Source organism: Palaemon carinicauda, chromosome 21 (genome assembly GCF_036898095.1).
Source record: "Palaemon carinicauda isolate YSFRI2023 chromosome 21, ASM3689809v2, whole genome shotgun sequence".
Lineage (NCBI taxonomy): Eukaryota > Metazoa > Arthropoda > Malacostraca > Decapoda > Palaemonidae > Palaemon > Palaemon carinicauda.
The window spans coordinates 47,838,282-47,861,037 of record NC_090745.1 but is presented as its reverse complement, the minus strand read 5'-3'; the positions used below and the strand labels follow the sequence as shown (position 1 = coordinate 47,861,037).

General features: G+C 37.5%; 1 protein-coding gene across 3 annotated transcripts in view; it reads left to right on the top strand.

Annotated features, from left to right (window-relative positions):
• Positions 1–22,756, top strand: part of LOC137615274 (histone-lysine N-methyltransferase NSD2-like) — a 521,040-nt gene that overhangs the window by 473,358 nt on the left and 24,926 nt on the right. The window lies entirely within an intron of this gene.

The window sequence follows — 22,756 nt, the reverse complement described above, 5'->3', positions numbered from 1 at the left end:
AATTCTTACAGGATATTGTATTATTATCGTACAACAAAAATGTGTCTTAGAGCTATTCCAGCTTGTGTCGGATATGCTCACAAAATGGCCGCCAACCACACCACATTGGAAGGTCAAATCTGCTACCTGAAATGGAGAAAGATATGTCAATATCAGCGAGCATTTATTTATATAATTGTTCGAGGATTTGCAGAAAAATATGGTAGCTAGAATGAAGTTCATCATATACCTAATGTAATGTTCGAGTCTTGATTTTGGCAGTAGGCTAGAGGTTATGCCTAATGGTCTTTTATCTCCAACATACCATAATTACCGACAAAGTAGGGGTTATGCCTAAGTGCGACAAACAAAAGTATGAAACAAATCGGAACAACACTTAATACTAACATCTGTTTACAATAACAATTGAGTATTCAGCGTACATTTTCTAGCGAACACTTTAGTTGCGAACAGTCAATTATCATCACTGCCTAATAGCTTTCAAAAACAAGCAAACATTACAAGTAGCAAACAAAATTAGTCCATCGTTTTGAGTAACAAATTACCATTACCGGTAATTGCAGGTAATTACGGTAATCATAATTACCCGTATATGTTGACGTCTCGCAGGATTATATACAGGAGAGGGGGTTCCCAGCCCCCTCGTCCCGTCCCTTTTAGTCGCTTCTTACGACACGCAGGGATAACGTTGGCACTATTCTAATTGTTGAAGGAAGGGGGTGTGACTGTACTTGAATGGTTGGTGAGATTGTTTAATATGTGTTTTGTGTTGTCAGTGGTACCAGTAGATTGGGTTTGTGCATGTATTGTACCACTATGTAAAGGTAAGGGAGATGTGCATGAGTGTTGTAATTCAAGAGGTATTAGTTTGTTGAGTGTAGTTGGAAAAGTGTATGGTAGAGTAATGATTAATAGGATTAAGGATAAAACAGAGAATGCAATCATAGAAGTACAGGGTGGTTTTAGAAGAGGTAGGGGGTGTATGAATCAGATTTTTACAGTTAGGCAGATATGCGAGAAATATTTAGCAAAAGGTAAGGAGGTGTATGTTGCGTTTATGGATCTGGAGAAAGCATATGATAGAGTTGATCGGGAAGCAATATGGAATGTGATGTTATATGGAGTTGGTGGAAGGTTGTTGCAAGCAGTGAAAAGTTTCTACAAAGGTAGTAAAGCATGTGTTAGAATAGGAAATGAAGTGAGTGATTGGTTTCCGGTGAGAGTGGGGCTGAAACAGGGATGTGTGATGTCGCCGAGGTTGTTTAACTTGTATGTTGATGGAGTGGTGAGAGAGGTGAATGCTCGAGTGCTTAGACGAGGATTAAAACTAGTAAACGAGAATGACTATGAATGGGAGGTAAATCAGTTGTTGTTTGCGGATGATACTGTACTGGTTGCAGACACAGAAGAGAAGCTTGACCGACTAGTGACAGAATTTGGAAAGGTGTGTGAGAGAAGGAAGTTGAGAGTTAATGTGGGTAAGAGTAAGGTTATGAGATGTACGAGAAGGGAAGGTGGGTCATGGTTGAATGTCATGTTGAATGGAGAGTTACTTGAGGAGGTGGATCAGTTTAAGTACTTGGGGTCTGTTGTTGCAGCAAATGGTGGAGTGGAAGCAGATGTATGTCAGAGAGTGAATGAAGGTTGCAAAGTGTTGGGGGCAGTTAAGGGAGTAGTAAAAAATAGAGGGTTGGGCATGAATGTTAAGAGAGTTCTATATGAGAAAGTGATTGTACCAACTGTGATGTATGGATCGGAGTTGTGGGGAATGAAAGTGACGGAGAGACAGAAATTGAATGTGTTTAAGGTCAAGTGTCCAAGGAGTATGGCTGGTGTATCTCGAGTTGATAGGGTTAGGAACAAAGTCGTGAGGGTGAGAACGGATGTAAGAAATGAGTTAGCAGCTAGAGTGGATATGAATTAGTTGAGGTGGTTTGCCCATGTTGAGAGAATGGAAAATGGCTGTCTGCTAAAGAAGGTGATGAATGCAAGAGTTGATGGGAGAAGTACAAGAGGAAGGCCAAGGGTTGGATGGATGGATGGAGTGAAGAAAGCTCTGGGTGATAGGAGGATAGATGTGAGAGAGGCAAGAGAGCGTGCTAGAAATAGGAATGAATGGCGAGCGATTGTGATGCAGTTCCGGTAGGCCCTGCTGCTTCCTCCGGTGCCTTAGATGACCGCGGAGGTAGCAGCAGTAGGGGATTCAGCATTATGAAGCTTCATCTGTGGTGGATAATGGGGGAGGGTGGGCTGTGGCACCCTAGCAGTACCAGCTGAACTCGGTTGAGTCCCTTGTCAGGCTGGGAGGAACGTAGAGAGTAGAGGTCCCCTTTTTGTTTTGTTTCATTTGTTGATGTTGGCTACCCCCTAAAATTGGGGGAAGTGCCTGGGTGTATGTATGTATGATGATAATTACCCGTTATCCTAATAGTTTTTTTTCTCTCACAATGTATATGAATAAGAATTTACTCATAACCCATCAAGATGTCTACCAAGAAATATAGAAATTTTACTGCAAAATTCAAGTTTCAAGTTATTGCAGTTGCTGAAACTACAAATAACGTTCAAGCTGCAAGAATGTTTGGAGTTACCGAAACTAGCGTTCGAACTTGGAGAAAAAATGTGGATTCAATTAAGAAAATGCCATCCTATAAATGTGCTAATAGGGGGAAAAGCTGTAAATGGCTGCATTTAGACAAGATAGTTAGTGAGTGGGTAACTAAAAATCGGAATGAAGGATGCGCAATTACTAGATGTGCCATAAGATTTGTTGCTTTGAAAGAAGCAAAGTAATTAGGAATCCCAGAATTTGTTGCAAGTGCTGGCTGGTGTTCTAGATTTATGAAAAGACATGATTTCGTTCTGAGACGTAGAACAAAAATAGCCCAAAAGTTGCCAAAGGAATATGAAGAAAAAATTTTAAATTTTCATTGATTCATTATTGAACAACGAAATAACAACAACTATGATTTGAGCTATATTGGCAACATGGATGAAACTCCTATGACATTTGATATACTGTACCTTTGAACCAAACGGTTGATGCAACTGGCGCGAAATCTATCCTTATAAAAACTACCGGACATGAAAAAAGTCAATTTACTGTAGTTCTTTCGTGCTTGGCGGATGGAACAAAGCAAAAGCCTATGGTAATATTCAAACGGAAAACTTTACCAAAGGAAAAGTTTCCAAAGAGAATTGTCATTCATGTCCATCCACAAGGGTGGATGGATACCTTATGTGAGTTAGCGAGTTATGGAAGGGTAGACCCGGTGGGTTACCGAGGCAAAAATATAATTGTTTGGGATATGTTTCGCTCTCATATAGTGGAAAAAGTTAGTGTGAGTGCGCAAAGCTAGAACTGACGCTGCAGTAATTCCTGGTGGATTGACAAGCATACTGCAACCACTTGATGTTTGCATAAACAAACCATTTAAGGATAAACTACGACATAAATGGAACAATTGGATGATGAACGGAGAAAAAACATTCACCAAGACTGGGAATATGAGAGCTCCAACTTGTTCTATTGTATGCCAGTGGGTAAAGGAAGCATGGGATGAAATTGACAGGAACATCATCTTGAAATCATTCAAAAAATGTGGAATTTCATGTGCGTTGGATGGAACTAAAGATGATGACGATGACGCAATCTCTAGCGAGACTGGATCCGTTGACCTTGAAGACCCTCTTAATGAGAGAATGCCTTAATGAAGTCATTGAGCTTCAGCACGACATTCTATTCCCATGCTGAAACTTGTGACGGGCAAGAGGGCTCTTGAACTTGGGGAAATTGCTCCCCCAGTTTGAAGCTAAATTTCTCTCTCTCTCATCTTTTTCTTCCTCTTTATATTACTTCAACCTTCTCCTGATATTATAAACTTTCTTTTATGTTGCTGTCCCAATCCTATGAGTAAAATTTCCCATATGTATATGTGTATATATTTACATATATATGTATGTTTTTTTTTCTATGTCATGGATGTTTCTACATCTGTTATTGCCTGTTGGGCGGATGTTTCTACATCCGGTATTTCTGCCTGCTTTGATGAATGGGAAAGGTGTCACGGTTGGGAGGTGTTTGTGCTCAAAGCTATATGTGAGAGTATTGGATGATCTCAGCCATCCCGAACGGAATCCAATGGGATCCAATGCTTGGGGTAGGACTCTCAGCTTTTGGCCGGAAGCCCGTCATTACAGATATGGGAGGATGATTCCATAGTTTCTTGATCTCAGTCCTAACAGGCGGGTTCAGCTTACACCTGTGCCTCTATATCTGTTTTGATGCTTTCCTTCAGGTAGGGTATGGAGTGGACCATCTGGGAAGTATACTCTCACTCTGCCGGTAGTGGAGAGTGCAAATTTCCTTCCCAACATGTGATGCCTTAATGTTCTCAAGCAGGTGAATCAAACTGTTTAAAATATCACACTTCTCTTTTCTTTTTTCTTATGGATTCTTGTGACAACGAAAACCCCCCCCCCCCCCCTCCCCTGGATATTCTGACTCGCCCCCGGCACTGTTGACGACCTCTGGCAATTCATTTAAAGAAAATTCCGTTGACGATGTAGGAACTAAAAAGGACTATTCTTTAAACATTCGAAAAAAGGGTAATTTGGGCAACACTGGGAAACTGAATGTCCTGCACGTTACCCAGATCCCATCAGAAGCTAATTATGTGCTACATAAAATATTTGAGTGTTACGGATTAATAAAAGAATTTAGAATGAAACTTCAAGATGATAATTGGGATTCTTGGTTATCATTTCATTGTCATGAGGAAGCATTTAATGCAAGCCATATCATTGTTAATATTAAATTAGGTAATATGAGTATTAAGGGTGCTCTGTGTGATGGGGCACCTAAAGATCTGGATGTCTACAGACCAGCAGACGGGGTTGATAAAGATATAGAGGTAGATATGCCATCCCAAAGAAAGCCAAAACCACCGATGTGGCTTCTTGCTCAATCTACAGGAGGTACGGAAAATTATTTCAAGATCTGCACATTTTTTCAGAGGAAGGTAGGAACGATCGCACCTGAAGATATATATCGATTCAGTAAGAAAAGTTACTTAATAAAGACCAAGTCATACAACCAAGTCATACACACAGTCTGTTATATTGTCCAATTTGAAGACAGTAAATGATGTTATAAAATTGGACATCAAACCCCATCTAAACTTTAGCTATGGAAGGGGAGTGGTTTTCGATAGGGATCTATATGAATTTACCAAAGAGGAGATATTGGCTATGTGTCCACTATCAGTGTGGAAAGTACAGAAAGTACCTGGAACATCAATGATTGTTCTTACTTTCCTGGATGCTGATGTACCTTTCCACATAGATATAGAAAATGAAAGGATTAGAGTTTAACCTTTTAAGCAGAAGCCACTGCAATGTTATAATTGCTTTAAATTTGGGCATCTTTCTAAAGTTTGCAAGAATTATAAAATTTGTAATACTTGCTCCAATATTTACCATGGGGGATGTACACTTGAGGCAAGGTGCTTGCAACTCTAATCATAAATCTAATGATAGGAGCTGCCAGTTTTATAAGTTAGAAGAGGCTGCTCTCAATAAATCAATAATTGAACATGTAAGCGTGTGGCATGCCAAGAGATTGTTAAATAAATCTAATACCTATGCAAAGACATTAAAAACAGGAGAAAAAGTTCCTCGGAAATCATCTGACCTACCTACTACTGTAGGTAGTTCTCGAAAAAAGAATTCACCATCTATTGATAAAGTGTTGCATCATATGACAAGAATATCTCCTCCTAAAGATTTATCATTGAGTATCAACAAAAAGACATTGCCCACCACTATCAAACCTTGTCCCCCTTTACAAAGGATAGTACTAACCTCTCCCAGGCCATATCCTTGCCTGATTTAATGGAGATTCCACCTGAAACCAAGTTATCAGGTGTACCTGTAGTGGGGAAGGTACAAAAACCTGGTAACTCACAACCTATTAATCATAAAAGAGAGAGACCTCCATCTCTCTCACCCCCTTCCATAAGAAATATTAAGAGTTATGATATCAAATAAATATGATGTTTAGTCTGTTGATGTTTCCGATCAACCAGAAGACAATTTAAATAAATCAGAAATTCAAGTTGTGGTCCACCATCCACCTCAACAAATAGATCAAAAGGATACAAACGTAAAACTCAACATAACAAGACCATCTCTGAAGAAACCTACGGGAAATGATGTTTAGATTAGAAACTGCTAATGGGAGACCTCATCCAAGATGTCTTCCAGAAATAATGCATGGTTTTCTCCATTTTGCAATGGAACTATCAGGGTTCAAGGGCGAAATTTGAAGAACTTAAGCTCCCAATTCATGAACATTCCCCCATAAAAGTATGCTTGATGCTAACACTCCCAGTCCTTGAGAGTATTTTAGCTATAGAACACCATATACTCATCAAGCAGGGAGCCATGGCGGAAGTCTCATGTACGTTCGTCGAGATGTTCCCCAAATACCTATGTCTATACGTACAAACAAATTGATATAGGGAGAATATGCTCTCTGTACTTACCTCCAAATGATAATATTTTATATGATGATTTAGCAGAGGTCATTCAACAACTCCCTCAACCATTTCTCTTACTGGGAGATATGAATGGTAGACATCCTTTATGGGGTGATGGTTTGGCAAACACAAGGGGCAATATTATCTCATCAATTGTGGAGAATGAGGATGGGGGACTCATTAATACAGGAGAGCCAAACACTTCCATGTTCAGACAGGTACCTTGTCATGCATTGACCTTTCAATTACAAGCTCTAACTGCCTTCTTGATTTTGATTGGAGGACATTAGATGATTGGCATACTAGTGATCATTCACCAATTATTATAAACGCCAACAAGGGTCCGCCTTTACAAAGATTGCCACGATGGAATCTTGACAAGGCAGACTGGGTTAAATTTTGTGAGCTAAGTGAAATCGAAGTGAGTGCAGAACAGTTTGAAAGCATTGATGATGCCATAGACCTACTGAATGGAACTCTCCATACAACAGGAATCAATTTAATTCCCAAAGCCACAGGACTATTCAAAAGACGACCAGTCCTGTGGTGGTCTTCAGAATTAACAGCCTTGCACAGAGCGACCAGAAAATCTCTGACTAGATTGCATAGATGCCGTACGGTTGGAAATTTGATAACATACAAAAAGTGTAGAGCACAGTTCCGTTGGGCCATGAAAGAAGCTAGAGGCCAATCTTGGGTGGCTTTTGTTTCCTCCATTAGTAGTAGAACACCACCATCTTTTGTATGGAGGAAAGTAAAAAATATTGTAGGCAAATTCACCCCAAACCCACTAGTGTTGAAAGTGAATGGTCAGTGACTGAAGGAAATGAAGTTAGCAATGCCCTGGCTGACCATTTTTCAAATGTATCGTGCAAGAGTGTAGCAGCTCCTGGTCACCAGTACAGGAGCTTCAAAGAAATAAAAAAATTTAATTTTGCAGCAGGAAGGGAATTGTCGTATAATTCTCCTTTCTCTGAAAGGGTATATGATTCGGCACTTTGCACTTGTAACGATACAGCCCTTGGACGCTATGGAATTCCATATGCAATGATTAAACATGTACATTTTAATACAAAGTTATTTATTTTAAGTATTATTAATAGAATATGGCATGATCATAGTTATCCAAGTGTTTGGGAACTAACCATTATTTTAGCCTTTTTAAAACCCGGTAAGGACAAGTTTTTAGCAGCAAACTACCGACCTATTGCATTGACATCTTGTTTATGTAAAATTATGGAGAAGATGGTCAATGCAAGGCTGATGTGGTACCTTAAAAAGAAGGGTATTTTATCACAGATTCAATGTGGATTCAGAAAAATGCACTCAACGACCTGCGTGTTGATAAGACTTGAGTCCTCTATTTGTGAAGCGTTTGCTTCCAAACAGCACCATGTGACAGTCTTTTATTTTTTTTAACCTTAAAAAGGCATATGATACCACTTGGAAATATGGTATACTTAAAAAAATTCATGAATTGGGATTGAGAGGAGAGGTGCCACACTCTATTCAGACATTTCTTTCAAATAGAGTTTTTCAAGTGAGAGTGGTGGAAGCTCTATCAGAGAGTAAATGCCAGGAAGGAGTTCCTCAGGGTAGTGGGCTGAGTGTAACCCTTTTTGTACTAGCAATTAATGAGATATCCTCAGCCATTCCCCGGGATGTTCTCTCAACATTATTTGTGGATGATCTCCATATCATTTGCTGGAGCTAGAATGGCAATGGTTGAGAGAAAACTGCAACTCTCAATTGACAAAATTATCCAGTGGGCCGATGTGAATGGATTTAAGTTCTCGACAAGTAAAACTACTATTGTACATTTCTGTCGTATCCGGGGAGCACATCCAGACCCAGATAATGTATATACATAATAGGTCAACGAATCCCATGTGCAGGGGAAGCAAAATTTTTAGGTTTGATATTTGATTGTAGACTTACATGGGTTTCTCACCTAAAAGCATTAAAAGCTACATGTGTTGAGGCTCTGAATCTTTTAAAAGTATTGTCCCATACATCATGGGTGGCATACCACAATACTATTTTAAAATTATACAAGGCCTTGATTTTTTCCAAAATTAGTTATGTATGTGAAATATACTCTTCAGCCACCCCAAGCCGGTTAAAAATATTAGATTCAATGCATCATGCTGGTATTAGATTGTCCACAGGAGTATTTAGAACCTCACCTATCCCAAGTCTCCTTGTTGGTGTGGGAGAGTTACCTCTAGACCTTTACCGAATCTCTTCCATTATTCGGTATTGGTTTAGATTGCAAAGTCTCCCTAACTCTTTAGCCTTTCAGACTGCAAGCTTTGTAAGACACACATCATACTTTGAGTTGCACCCAAAATCTCCTCAACCTTTTGGCTTTCGGGTGAAACAATTATTAAACAGTCTGGATATATTTAGAAGTAAGGTACTTCCATTCAAGGTATCATCAATGCCTCCATGGAAATTACCAGAGATATCTTTTTGTAAATACTTTATTGGCGTTAAGAAGAATATGACTGACCTAGAAGCCAGGTCCCTGTTTAAGGAACATGTTGAAGAACATAGAGGATCGACTTTTATATATACTGATGGCTCCAAATCTGATGCTGGCGTTGGATTTGGAGTACATAGTAATGGTTTTAATTGTAGAGATGCACTTCCCCTAACAGCTTCCATATTTACTGCCGTACTGTATGGCATATTAACCGCTATTGAGAAAATAGCTTTGGAGAAGGAGGGTAATTCTACAATTTTTAGTGATACAAGGAGTGCCTTTCAAGCTTTAGAAGTTTTTAATTCTAGTAACCCTCTAGTTTTAAAGATTTTAGAATGGCTTTTTATTATTGGACGGAGAGGTATAACAGTTCAATTTTGTTGGGTTCCAGCCCATGTAGGTGTGTGTGGGAATGAGAACGCAGATTCACTGGCAAAGAATGCTGCATCCGAGTTGCTGCCAAGAAGGTATCCCATTCCGTGTAATGATTTCCTACCTAACATCAAGAAATTGCTTTGCAATAAATGGCAACAGCACTGGGATAGTCTAGATGCCTATAAAATGAGAGAAGTAACAAATATATATCCTTGGAGGTATAACATGATGCCCTAAAAATGGGAGACTTCTCTTTGTCGTCTCCGTATTGGTCACACTCGGTTGACACACGAGTTTCTGCTGAACAGCCAACACCAACCGTATTGTAACGACTGTTTAGTACCTCTAACAATGAGGCATTTGTTGACCGAATGCCCCAATTATAACTTTAGGAATAGATATTTGTTTAAGGCTCGAGGTGAGGGTGGCAGGTTCATCCTTGCTAAGATTTTTTGACATGATGTATCCTACAATGCAAGTGGCATTTTTAGATTTATTTCAGAAGCAGGTCTTTTGAAAACTATTTAACTTGTATAGTGACATTCAACTTTTATGGTTTTAATTGAATATTCTTCTATTTTTTATATAAAATAAATGATATCGGCGTCAATGACCTTAGATGTCAGGATGCATGAAAACTTTAAATCAATCAATCAATTGACCTTGAAGACATGTTTGATAGCTCCTCAGATGATGGCGATGAATTTATGGGATTTTAGAGTAAATTTCCTTTTGTTTCTTATTATTTCTAACTTCTATTTTTTTGGGTTTATTATAAATAACGATTAATGTACCATACCAAAGAAAATAAAATGAGCCTAATTTTTTCATTAACCATATCACGTTATAACACGCAACCAGATCGTTTGCTGGCTTAGAAGTTTTCTCCCTAGCTTCATACCTGCTGCATTATGGTAAAGTCATTACTCGTAGCGGAAAAAACTATCTGATGGTTTAGAAAATAAAATCCATGCTAATAATATGCGTGGTGTTAAATGAACATGGTTAGTACTGTATATATAGGCCTAGGCTATGTTTACGTACAGGTAGATAGCCTTATATACGTGTAAGCATAGCCTACGATTACCTACCGGTAGGTAGCGTAGCCTAGGGTAATGTTCGCATAGGCGTAGCCTACGTTTACCTACCAGTACTGTAATGTTCGACCCGTACTTTTTGAACTGAAATAGTTCTTCAAAAATCGAACATTACACGAGTATATATGGTAGCTATATGCCGATTATCCCAATTTTATTGCATATTTATATAAGAAACCATTAAACCAGTCGTAGTTTCCACCACAACTACACGTTTAGTCATAGTGTTTGGTGTTTCAAGTGTTGTTTACATGGAAGCAGTGTTGCCAAAGGTCCTCATAAAATTTTGGTAGAGGTAAAATTCAAGTAATATTTCCAAAATTCCTCATATAGCCTATAAATTTTTGCATAAAATGTAATTATTGATTAAAGAAATTTAGAAATTCTTTCAAGTGGAATACTTTTGCTACTGTTTATGTGATTTTAGGTCTAGTTACTTTTCTGATAACTTGCAATACTGCACTCAGCTAACATAAATTTTTTCCAAGGTCGTATTCAGCCTCTGTGTTTCTATTATTTCGGAACTCAGGCAACAAAGTCATTATCAATATATTGCTTATTACAAAATATCAACAAATTATGAGGAAATAGATATATACTGCATAAACAAATATGTCATAGCGTCGTCTGCTACGAGACCACTAGTTGGCATGTTTACTTGTAGAAGGGGGTTGTTGAGTCATCAGCTGATTACCAAAACAAACAAATAATTTGCTACTGCACTTCATTAAATGAAGTGCAATATAAAAATAAATGAATTTAATACATATGAATGATAAACTTAGGTAGGCTATATATTCTATCTCATGAGTTTGAGTACTTGTATGTCAATAGTTTGGTGTTTTAGGGGTGTCAAACTCCCCTATACAACTTTTTCTTACTGTTAAGATGTAGGGTGATTTTGGGAGGCATTTTTAGTGAAGACACGGAAAATACGGTAAATCAGTAAGTTTACAGTACATGTATACACGTGTATGCTACGTACTGGTCACAGTAAGGCTACAGTACAGATTCCATAAAAACGAACACAATTGGGACTCAGAAGCTGTTTGTAGCTTGAATTGTTTGTAAATCATTAACGTACAAGTACCCTTAGAAGTAAATTTTGGCCTACCTAACTTAAGTTCATGTGACTTTCAGAAGTCAACAAATAGTCCCCTTTCATAAAAGATCAATACAGGTAGTTGCTGACTTACGACGGAGATTGGGACATATGTCAAACTAAACAAGTGAAGTTTCCGTAGATTAATGAAGCTGCATTATGATTTGGCAATCATCCAAGTCATATTTCATCAATATTTTCTTACTGTATATCATTATTTAATTTTCTTTTACCATAGTATATCTTATACTTTAATAAATCCTTATTGTATTCTATTTTTCAATTTCGGAAATATTTTTGCCATCGATAATTACCAACTTTTTTGTTTACCTTTGGTTGTGACCAGCTGTGCTGTTAATCTGAAGGTCCCGCTACCAAATCGAGATAATGCACACATACAAATTGCGTATTTTTTATATAATTTCTTGATTTATTTGAAATTAATTCATGATGAATATTATATCAGCACCAGTATGTTACATGATATCATAGTTTTCATATACTTCGTTTATACCCGTTATTATTAACCATACAAATATGTTTTCTCTTTTTCTGTGTGTGCATGTTTGTAGGGCTAGTTCATTTTTAAAGCTTGATACAGTATTTATATTTTTGTTTATTATTAAGCCTTCATATTTCACTGGAAATTGTTGTTTAATTGTGGTTTGTTAAAGTATATTTGTATGCTATTTTTCAATTTCGGGAGCATTTCAGTAATTTCTTTGAGAATAGCTATATCAATTCTTATTTCTGAAACTTTTTTGACTGAGTACTCATTGTCATAAAGTGAATGGGTATCTACACAGAGCTCCACCAACAATTTCCTTTCATCATCATACAACACTTGAGACACATTCCCAAGATGGTAGGCCATGTCCACTGCCTCAACAGCAGCTAGTGTTTCTGCTGCAACGGTGCTTTTCACAACTCTTCTAATTATCTTTGCCTCCCGGAACCAAGGTAACTATTTCTATTTTCACCCACAAGAAAAATCACAAAGCCCCCTGCACTACTGTAGCCGTCATGGAGATTAGCGTGAGAAGTATCACTGTACTTAACCAATTTACATTTTGAAAGGTCACCTAATTCTGGGAAGTACATTGAACTCTCAAAAGTTTAGGCTTTCCTTAGACATTTGTTTGCCTCAATCAGATCTTCCACTTTTGTGTTATTTACTTTACATTTAATTTCTAATACATCATATGTCAAATCAGGCCTTGAATTAGTATGTAACAATTCCAGTTGGCCTACCAGACTCCTAAAATTTTCCTTTTCTTTTTCATTACACTCCAAATTCTTATTTAATCCTCTCATACATGTTCACTGATGGATTCTAAAGACTTACAGTATTTATTTTGATGAAGTGTAACACCCTGTTCACTTTTTACAATATCCACTCCATTTTATCTAAATGTGTTATTACTTTGCTCCCTAACTGAAACTGACTTCTGATTTTTGCAATAACTACATTTTCAAATTGCTTTGTTCTTCCCCACTGGAAATCATCTACGTGTATTAAAAACATTCCACATATTTCTCCATCATACCAATAAAATGCTGCAGGGTCAGTTTTCACTTGCTTGCATCCCATCCTCAGCAGGAAAGTTTTTACTTTGAGGTACCATTTCCTAGCTGCATCAAGGCCATATACACATTTCTCTAACTTCCATAGTACATTATTATCACACCCTGCTTCAACAGGGGGAACAAGATAGACTTCATGCTCAAATCTTTCACTGTGTAGAAATGGGGCCTGTAATGTCAATTGAACTCGCTGCCCACTTTTTTAAAGACAAAATTGCAAGAAAAGATCTCAACACTTCTTTGTTGACAGTGGGAGAATCTGATTAAATTTCTTTTTTTTTCCTCAAATCCTCTGGCAACTAGCCATGCTTTTGTTTTCTTTTTTTCCTTCACTGTTTTTCTTGGCTGTTATAACCCATCTGACTGACAGTGCTTTCTGACCCATGTTAGGAACTGTCGCATATACCCCCAAAACATTTCCAACTTTTCAGTTGTTCTTGTTTTTCTTTTTCAAGTTTATGACTGTTTGCATTTTCTTAAGCCATGAGTACTCCGTTGGCTTCCTGCACTTCATCCTCTTCCATTACTGGTATCCACTTTTCTACATCCCAGTTCCAGTCGAGGGCAGATATATGTCCATCTTCATGTTCAATATTCCTCAAGCTGCTGTATTTTCCTGTAGACTTTCCAGCTCGACTGTGTGTAGTTACTGTTTGCCATTCACGTGACATTTGGAAGAAATCTGTCCAACTTTTGGAACACTTGTGACTGTTACACTTTCCTTAGGTGTGTCCTCAACATTGGGTGTGCCCTCTTTTTCCTTTGCTTGACCATAGCTATCTTCAATAGGAGATTCCACTGGATTTACAACTGCTTCTATCTCTCTTTTATTGCTTTTAACCTTTCCTTCCTTTTTGCTCTGGCACCGCAATATGTCAAGTAGTGCAACCTATCCTTCGTAAGTGTCCCTGTGAAAACTATATGGTATCTCTTGTGCTCTTACGATATTAGAACCATATTTCAAAATCACTGGTTTACCATCTTGACCAATAACCCTGGCTGTTCCTTTCCATGCCTTTTGCTCTTCTCTCTTGAAATAGACTTTATATCCACTTCTAAGGACTTTACCAGTGGTTCTTACTATGTGTCTTAGCGCTCTCCTTATCTTCTCAGATGTTTCAGCAGCAAATTCTTTGCAGAGAGGCTGGCATTAAGGTGCTTGGCAACTACTTCACTGGGTGTAGTACCTTCTAGTGCAGTAAGTTCATCACTCGGAGAACATGGAAACTTAGGGTTATGTCCGTACTCGAGTTGATATGGGCTGAAACCTCCTACCATCTGAAGACAATTTTTTAGCATTAACTGCCCCTGCTAAAGCCACTTTTAAGGACAAATCTACTGTAGTTGCTCTGTCATTATTTTGGGAACCATTCTATCTATAACTGCATGATTACGCTCACACAGGCCGTTGCTGAAGGGAAAATATGTTGCAGTATGCATCACTTCAATGTTCATGTTCTCACATATTTCCAGGAATGTGTTGTTATTAAACTCCCCACCATTATCCCACAAAAACTTCACAGGTGCTTCAAACTAGTTCCCAGCCAAGTTTCAATGATTTTTTCAACTACCTCCATAGGATCTTTCCTTTTTGTCAAACACAACTTTGAGAACCTTGTTGCCATGTCCACCATATGCAGAAAAAGATATCTCCTTTTTTATACTCCTTCAAGTCTATTGCCACATTGAATACCTTTGCCATATTCACACTAACAGTGGGTCCTGGTGGTTTTTTATATTTTATGCCTGTCTCACAGCTATTTGAGACTTCAACATACATGTAGTATGACCAAATTGTCGATGTAGTTTTTCCATCTTGCTTTTCTTTCCTTTGCCATCATTGCCCAAGGTTAGTGATATTTCTGCTTTCTTCCAAGCTTCTGTCTCATCCCTTAGCAGCAAGCAATAGTATCCTGATGAAGTACACCTTAATTTCCCCTTTTTTCCATGTATTATAAAGCAGTATCATTTTCCAAGTCCAACCTCATTTGTACTCGCTTCATTGAGTCTTACTGAAGAATAGGGGAATAGAGCAATTCACCATATCAGCTTTTACATTTGCTTTATCACTTATTATGTTCACTGGAAGTTTAACCTTCTCCAATGATTTATGCACATCACCGTCACTAAATCTAAACGTTGTTTGAACTACTACTTCTTCTATTCTAAGTTTCTCCTCTTCTGACAATGTCTATGTATATTTTCATCCAGTCAAGACCACACACGGAAGAACTGCAGGCTGTGTCCAGTATAGCATAACTAACAGATTCAGTCATTAACACAGACACCGCTTCATTCTCCACAACAGCATATGATTCTGCATCTTTTGGTGGATATTCACTAGCACTGTTAACATACTCTCCCTTTGTACAGACAGGAGACAAGTGGTATTGTGATCCACATATAAAGCATTTTCTTACATTGCTAAATCTATCAACATAGTTTCTCTGTCCACTTATCTCATTTTACCATATTTCCTCTTTTTCTGCCTCCCCTGAATCCTCCACGTCCTCTTGACCGTTTAACAAAATTTACCTCCTCTGTGCTAAACACTGGCTCAAACTTCACAACTACTGGAGAAGGCACACTGGCACTATTTCCTGACATACCCCCCAAAGACATCACTTGTTGCATGGAGTCAAATATCTTATCCGGCTCACTGAATGACACTGCTGTCAACACTATATGTTTGTCTATCTTCGCTAGCCCGGCATTGTCCAACGACTTGAATACCAAAATGCACTTTGTTATAATCACATTGTACTTCTTCAAAACAGCACTTCTCTTCACAAACTCCAGAATGTACTTCTCCATAGTGTCTTACTTCCCCTTCTTGTATATGTCAAATCTGGTCCATGCCTCATATGCAGCTGACACTTCGTCCTTTTTATACCACTTGTCCAATTGTTAAAGCAAAACTTGCACCCTGTCATCATTTGCCAGCTGCTCAATGTCCACCTCTTGAAAAACCTTGCCTCTCACCTTGCTTCCTTCTGGGAATGACAGGACAAGTGTTACAGCTTCTTTTTTCTTCTCAACATTAGGGATATGCACCCATGCCCTTAACTCTTGTTTCCAGCAATCATAACTCTTGTCTAGTTCAAAGACGGCACTCGGGCCCGACCACAGTCATTGTTGTTAGTCATCTTTCTTTGTCTTTAATTCTCTTTAATATCTTTCCACCTGCCACCAACCTCACTTTGCTACCAATTAGTTAAGAATCTAGATCAGTAAAGTCTGGTGTCCGTTTCTAAGATAATTTTATATGTAGCCGCACACAGCTTTTACTTCCACCACCGTCCCTTGCCTTCTCCTCCTGCAATAGCAAATACACATTGAGGAGAGTTGACATGTTATGCTTTTGAGAAAAATTAAAATTTTGTTTTGTCGATAACGAAAATCTTCAAAACATTCCAGGATCATATTTTTGGCCCCCCAAAAATTACGTTTATTATCAATGAATTTGGTAAAAAATCAAAATTATAATGGTTTTCAAAAATAAACAGAAAATTCCCACAAAATTACATGAGCCGCCACTATAGTTTAGCCTTGGGAAAACAGGAATGAAGATAGAGTTTAACATTACTGCCTAGTGTCAACCACATCAGTCAAAAGGATAGTGAGTGTCAGAGCCATATGGTTTAAGTAGCCTTACAAATATAGTGTCACTAATGCTATGAGCCAAAGACAGAGCCACACTAGTTGACAAGCCCATTCTCATTGCTGAGGTAGTACAAGGGTCCTTGACAAGAGCTACTCTTAGAAATAAATGGAATTTTAATTATATAATTTATTTTTTATACTCACCTGGTGTTCTTATTGCTTCTTAGAAACTCTGTTCAGTTGACATTTACTTGTAAATTTTCTTTCCCTTCTATAAGCATAATGCCCCTAGTGAAGGACTGGAACTTTCTAGCTGTAAATGGTAAGTAGCTCAGTACTGACAAACCAGTCTCTCTTTGTCCTTTAAATTTCTCTTGCTGTTACAATTGAAATTAGACATGCTCCAAATTGTCTTCCCCTGGATTTTTTAGCCATTACTTTGTGGAGTGACAAAGAGAATTGTTTCTGAGGGATTGTGATTGCATTCTTTTTGTGTATCATGTCAAGGGCAAAACTGATTCGAAAATAAGGGCCTCATGATTAACACAAAGGCAACACTAAAATCAAGGCCAATCGTATGAACTTCCTGACCATAATCTAGGGAATTAAGTACAGTCTTAGAAATTGTAAGAAGGTCATCACATGCTCCAATGCCTTTGCAAAAGCCAAACTGCAAAATAGGGAAAAGATGATTACCTTCAGCATACCTATATAGAAGTTGAGACCAGCCATTAAGGGCATACTCCACCTCTGACTCAGAAATATTGATAAAAAATGTAATCAATATTTCCTCTTAAATTCTTTCAGGGTACAATCAAAATGCCAACTATCTGTGAGCCAGCCTAAGAATGTAATATATCTCTCCGTCCATGCGTCATATGATGTCACAAACCTTTAGTGGTCTTATTAATTATCCAAGACACTTAATTTTACTACTAGATACTCAAATATCATACAAATGATATGAAATATCTTTTTTCTTGAAATTCAAATACCTACAGTTGAGATATATGCAAGTCACAAAACGATGTCATGTATAACGTCACGAAAATAGTATTTTTCCTAATAAAATTCCTTGTTGTACTAAAATTTGGTATTTGTTTACAAGAGCACGCTCTCCATTTACTCCAAAATTATGCAGGCCTGCAGTTATCCTCTTCTTGTACAGTAATTAGGAGGTTCTTTGAATGCTGGGAAAGCAAAAATATAGCAACATATGTTGCGGGAGGGGAAATGAGGGGTTGGTGGAGGAGGTACTAAGCGACCTGGAACCGACATCGTCAATCAGAGAAGTTCGTGACGTCAGCAGATATTTGGTGTATATTAAAATTATGCTAAATTGAAAATGGATCAATTTCTCAAAAGTGTCATTATTTGTCAATTGTATATTTTATTTGGTAATACTTGACAATAGATTTTTTTTTTAAAGAAACTTTTAAAGAGAATGACTATTTTTGCAGCGTATGACTGTTTTCTTTGGCGGGAAATTGGCAGGCATCCTTAGGCAGTGGTCAATAGATGCCGTTAGTGTAGCTAAACGTCGTCTGGGAAAACTAGTCATTCTCAAAATAGTCTCTTTACAAAAACACTTCAATATAATTTATATGAAATATTTACCAAATATAAAATATACCTTTCACAAATATTGACGCTTTTGAGTAATTATTCCATTTTCAATTTAGTATATATTTTGAATATATACTAAATGTACGCTGACGTCACGAACAAATCTCTTTGGTTGAATATGTTGACAACGTCAGTTCGTGGTCGCTTAGTACCTCCTCCACCAACCCCTCCCCCTCCCCCTCCCCCCTCCCGCAACATATCTTGCTATTTTTTACTTTCCCAGCATTTAAAGAACCTCCTAATTACTGTACTAAAAGAGAAGAGCTGCAGAACTGCATAATTTTGGAGTAAATGGAGAGCGTGCTCTTGTAAACAAATACCTAACATTTTCCACATTATAAAGACACCAACCTAACATTTTCCACATTATAAAGACACCAAATTACATGACAAAGGTACATCCAATATGCACTTACGTGAGCAATTTCAAGACGTTCCTAGTATTTTTAGAATTTTGGCAAATATCTTAAACCAAAAAAGTACAGTATTGTTTTGAGTTTATCCCTTTAAAGTTTTCGGTACAGCATACTCTGGTTATTTATTTCATAAATGGTGTAATTAATACACACCACATTCTTTAACATATTGTGATTCTATAAATAAAAAATATTCTCGTAATTCTAACATTTGCTACCAACTCGCTTTGATTATGTATTCAGATCCACTGCCTTCGGCATCTCTCTCTTTATCTCCCTAATTTCTTTTTTGCTCTTTTAATAGCAATATAATGCTCCTGTGTGGGTGTTATCACAGTGCCAAGTCATTGCGGAGGGGTTTAATTAAACTAGCAATGATTGCCTTCCCTCCATTCATTGACATTGCTCACCAAACAAGTATTGCACAGGTGTTCAACTTGCTCAGTGGTGCCACACGTGGTCTGTATCTCCCCTTTTCTTGTCTTTTTTTCCTCTTCCTCTAGCAATTTCTTTAATTTCCTATTTTTTCATCTTTTTTCTCAATTGTATGGATTAAAATAGTCTCTTTTTGTATATCCTCTTCCTTATTGCATTAGCGTAGGATCCAGTATTTCCCATCGCTCTCCCAAATAATTCTTGGATGATGAAGGATTCTTAAAGTTGAATGATTGCCTAGGGGACGAAGACGACGACGATGATGATGATGATTTGACTGCCTAATTGATATTATGATGATGACTGCTTTTATGACTCTTCTGAAGTTGGAGGTGCCATGAAAGTGCTTGTGCCTCTTTCAGTAACCAGCAAATGGTCGAGAGCCGTTCTAAGGTTAGGCCAGGGTCAGGATACTCTTTCTCTCCCTCTTCCGAATCGTCTTCCTCTTCGCTAGCTGACTTCGTTAATTCTTCTTAGTCCTCTTCAGTTAGTTCTTGGGAGTGGCAGTCAAGCAGTTCGTCGATGTCGTCCGTAATCATGTCGGCAAATCCTTCACCACCAAGGATAGCGGCCAACTTCACAGCCTTTTTTACCGCCGAATGCTGAATTTCGGCAGGCATGAATCCTTCATCATCGTAGACGATCTCAAGCCACAACTTCTTCCAGCTGGAATTAATGGTGGAAAGCTTCATCTCTTCCAACACCTTCTGGATATTTTCAAGGGACGTAGCAATCGTGTACGTGCGCCAGTATGCCTTGAGGTTGAAGTCCTCTTGTGCGTGCGCATCATCCACTTTAGCAACCAGGTCGTCCAGGGCATTTCTCGTGTAGAGAGCCTTAAACTCCCTAATAACTCCCTGGTCCATAGGTTGAATTAGGGACGTAGTGTTAGGTTGCAGAAACTCCACTTGGAAATGCCACCAGCATTATCCATAAGCAGCAGTACTTTGAACGGAAGGTTTTTTCCAGGAGGTAAACCTTCACCTGCGGGATAAAACATTGGTGGAACCAGTCACTTGTCAGCGCCTTCGTTATCCAGGCCTTAGAATTGCTCATCCAATGGACGGGAAGGCAATTCTTGTTCTTATGCTTCAGCGCCCTTGGGTTTTGGGATTTGTAAATGTGTGCTGGCTTCAACATAAACCCTTGGGCATTGCCGCACATGACGAGGGTCACACGATCCTCATAGGATTTAAAGCTAGAGGCTCTGTCTTCCTCCTTGAAAAGGAACGTACGCGATGGCATACGTTTCCAAAATAAGCCAGTTTCGTACATATTAAAAACTTGCTCAGGAAGATAGCCCTCAGTTATAATATCTTGGAAAGCATCACTTACCTATTCCTTGGCAGCCTCCTTATCTGCAAAAGCAGCCTCGCCACGCATTGCTACACTTCTTTGTCCGTATCGTTTCTGGAATTTGGCAAACCACCCTTTGCTAGCGACAAACTGTGCTTTTTTCTTTGTTGATCGGCTGGATGGGCCTGGTTGCGGATCGTCAGGGTCTTCTTCGTCGTCTTCCATTTCTTCATCGCCTTCTTGTGGTTCCTGTGGTTCCTTGACAGCATACACTTCGTAAAGTTTCCGCGCCTTTGTCTGGATCAGGTTCGTATCCAACGGAATATTTTTCTTTCTACAGTCGCTTATCCATATCGATAATGCCGTTTCCATCTTCACAATTGCCTCGTTCCTTTGAGTTACAACTCGCTTTTGTGTTTTATTGAAGTTTATGGCACCAGTTCTAATTTTAACCTCCTCTTTTGTTATAGAATGAACTGTGGATTCAGTTACGTACATACATACAAACAACACAGTGATGCCTCTTGATACAAAAGTTTCTGTATACGAAAATTTCATAAGAAACGAGATGGAAAGATTTTTTTCGCCTTATAATACAAAAAAAAAATTCATGATACGAAACGAGATTCACCCGCTGCCTAACTGTAATCTCACCACCATCATCCTGTTCTCCCATTGGTTATCTCCCAACCGTGTGCTAGTTACTGCCATGAGATCCTGCTCTCTTATTTTATATCAATAAGTACATTTTCAAGTTAAAAAACAATGATCAGTACAGTATTGTGTGTACTGTATTTAAATACGCACAATGCCTTTAGCATTTCAAAACATGAGACGAAGTTAAAAACACAATAATCAGCACTGTATTGTTTGTATTTACGTAAGCAGAGTGCTACTACCCTATCAAAACATTAACAAAATATTTTTTTTTTTTTCCCATTTCGGTAAATTACAGATTGTAGCATATTTTTTTCTTTCTAATGTCATAATTATTTACTTACAATTAATGTTATATCAATAAAAAAAAATTTAAACGAACTGTACTGTGTATTATGTACGAATGCACAATCTTACTACGCATATCAAACACATTAGTGATATATATCTTTCATTTCGGTAAATAAATGACAGATTGTAACTTTTTTTCGTTTTATTGACATGATTATTTATTTACAATTAATTTTATATCAATAAGTATATTTTTAAATTAAAAAACACAATGAACTGTACTGTACTGTATTTCATGTACGTACGCACAATGCTACTATGCATATGAAAACATTAGCAATATATTTTTATTTCATTTCAAGAAATGAATAGTCAGTTACGAAAACTATTTACTGAACAATTAAAGTTAATCATTCAATAAAGTAAGTTCCCGTACACATTAACATCAATGAATCTTGCTTGTATTACAATTAAATAGCTTAAACAAATGAGTGTATAAAAACATTTAGGTTATCTATTGACATATCCCCAATAAATATTAATTGTATTACAATATACAGTACAGTAGTAGTTATTGTTGAAAATATTAGCGAGTTTAAGAAATCAGGTTGTTTATGCATGATAGAAAATGAAGCTTTCTATAGTAAGGGTAACTATAATACTATAATAATAGTACAGTACATACAGTAATGTATATTTTGTATAGGTACAGTATTATACTGTATGTATTGTATTATTTTCCTTTAATTATTGCATAATGTTCTATCAACTACTTTATTTACAGGTATTAACAGTTTGGTTTGGCATATTGAATGATTCAAATGTATTTGACTGTATTTCACTCTAGTTTTAGCATTATTATAAAATTTAATGTGTTTTTGTAGGGCTTGGAATGAATTAGGCGATTTACTTTACGTGACTCATCATATGAAAAAACCACGACACGAAAGCCACTCTGGAACCTATTAATTTAATATCAAAAGGCATCACTGAATATATGTATATATATATATATATATATATATATATATATATATATATATATATATATATATATATATATATATATATATATATATATATATATATATATATAAAGTAATAATGTTAGAATAGATCAGTAATATTTAGGCTAAGATGAGGCTTATGTTAACCTATTCAACTTAAAAGTATTTGCAACAACTTTGAGGCTCTGTAATTCCAGATTCAAAATCTATTTTCAGTATGTAGGGCATGTCATAAATTTCAAT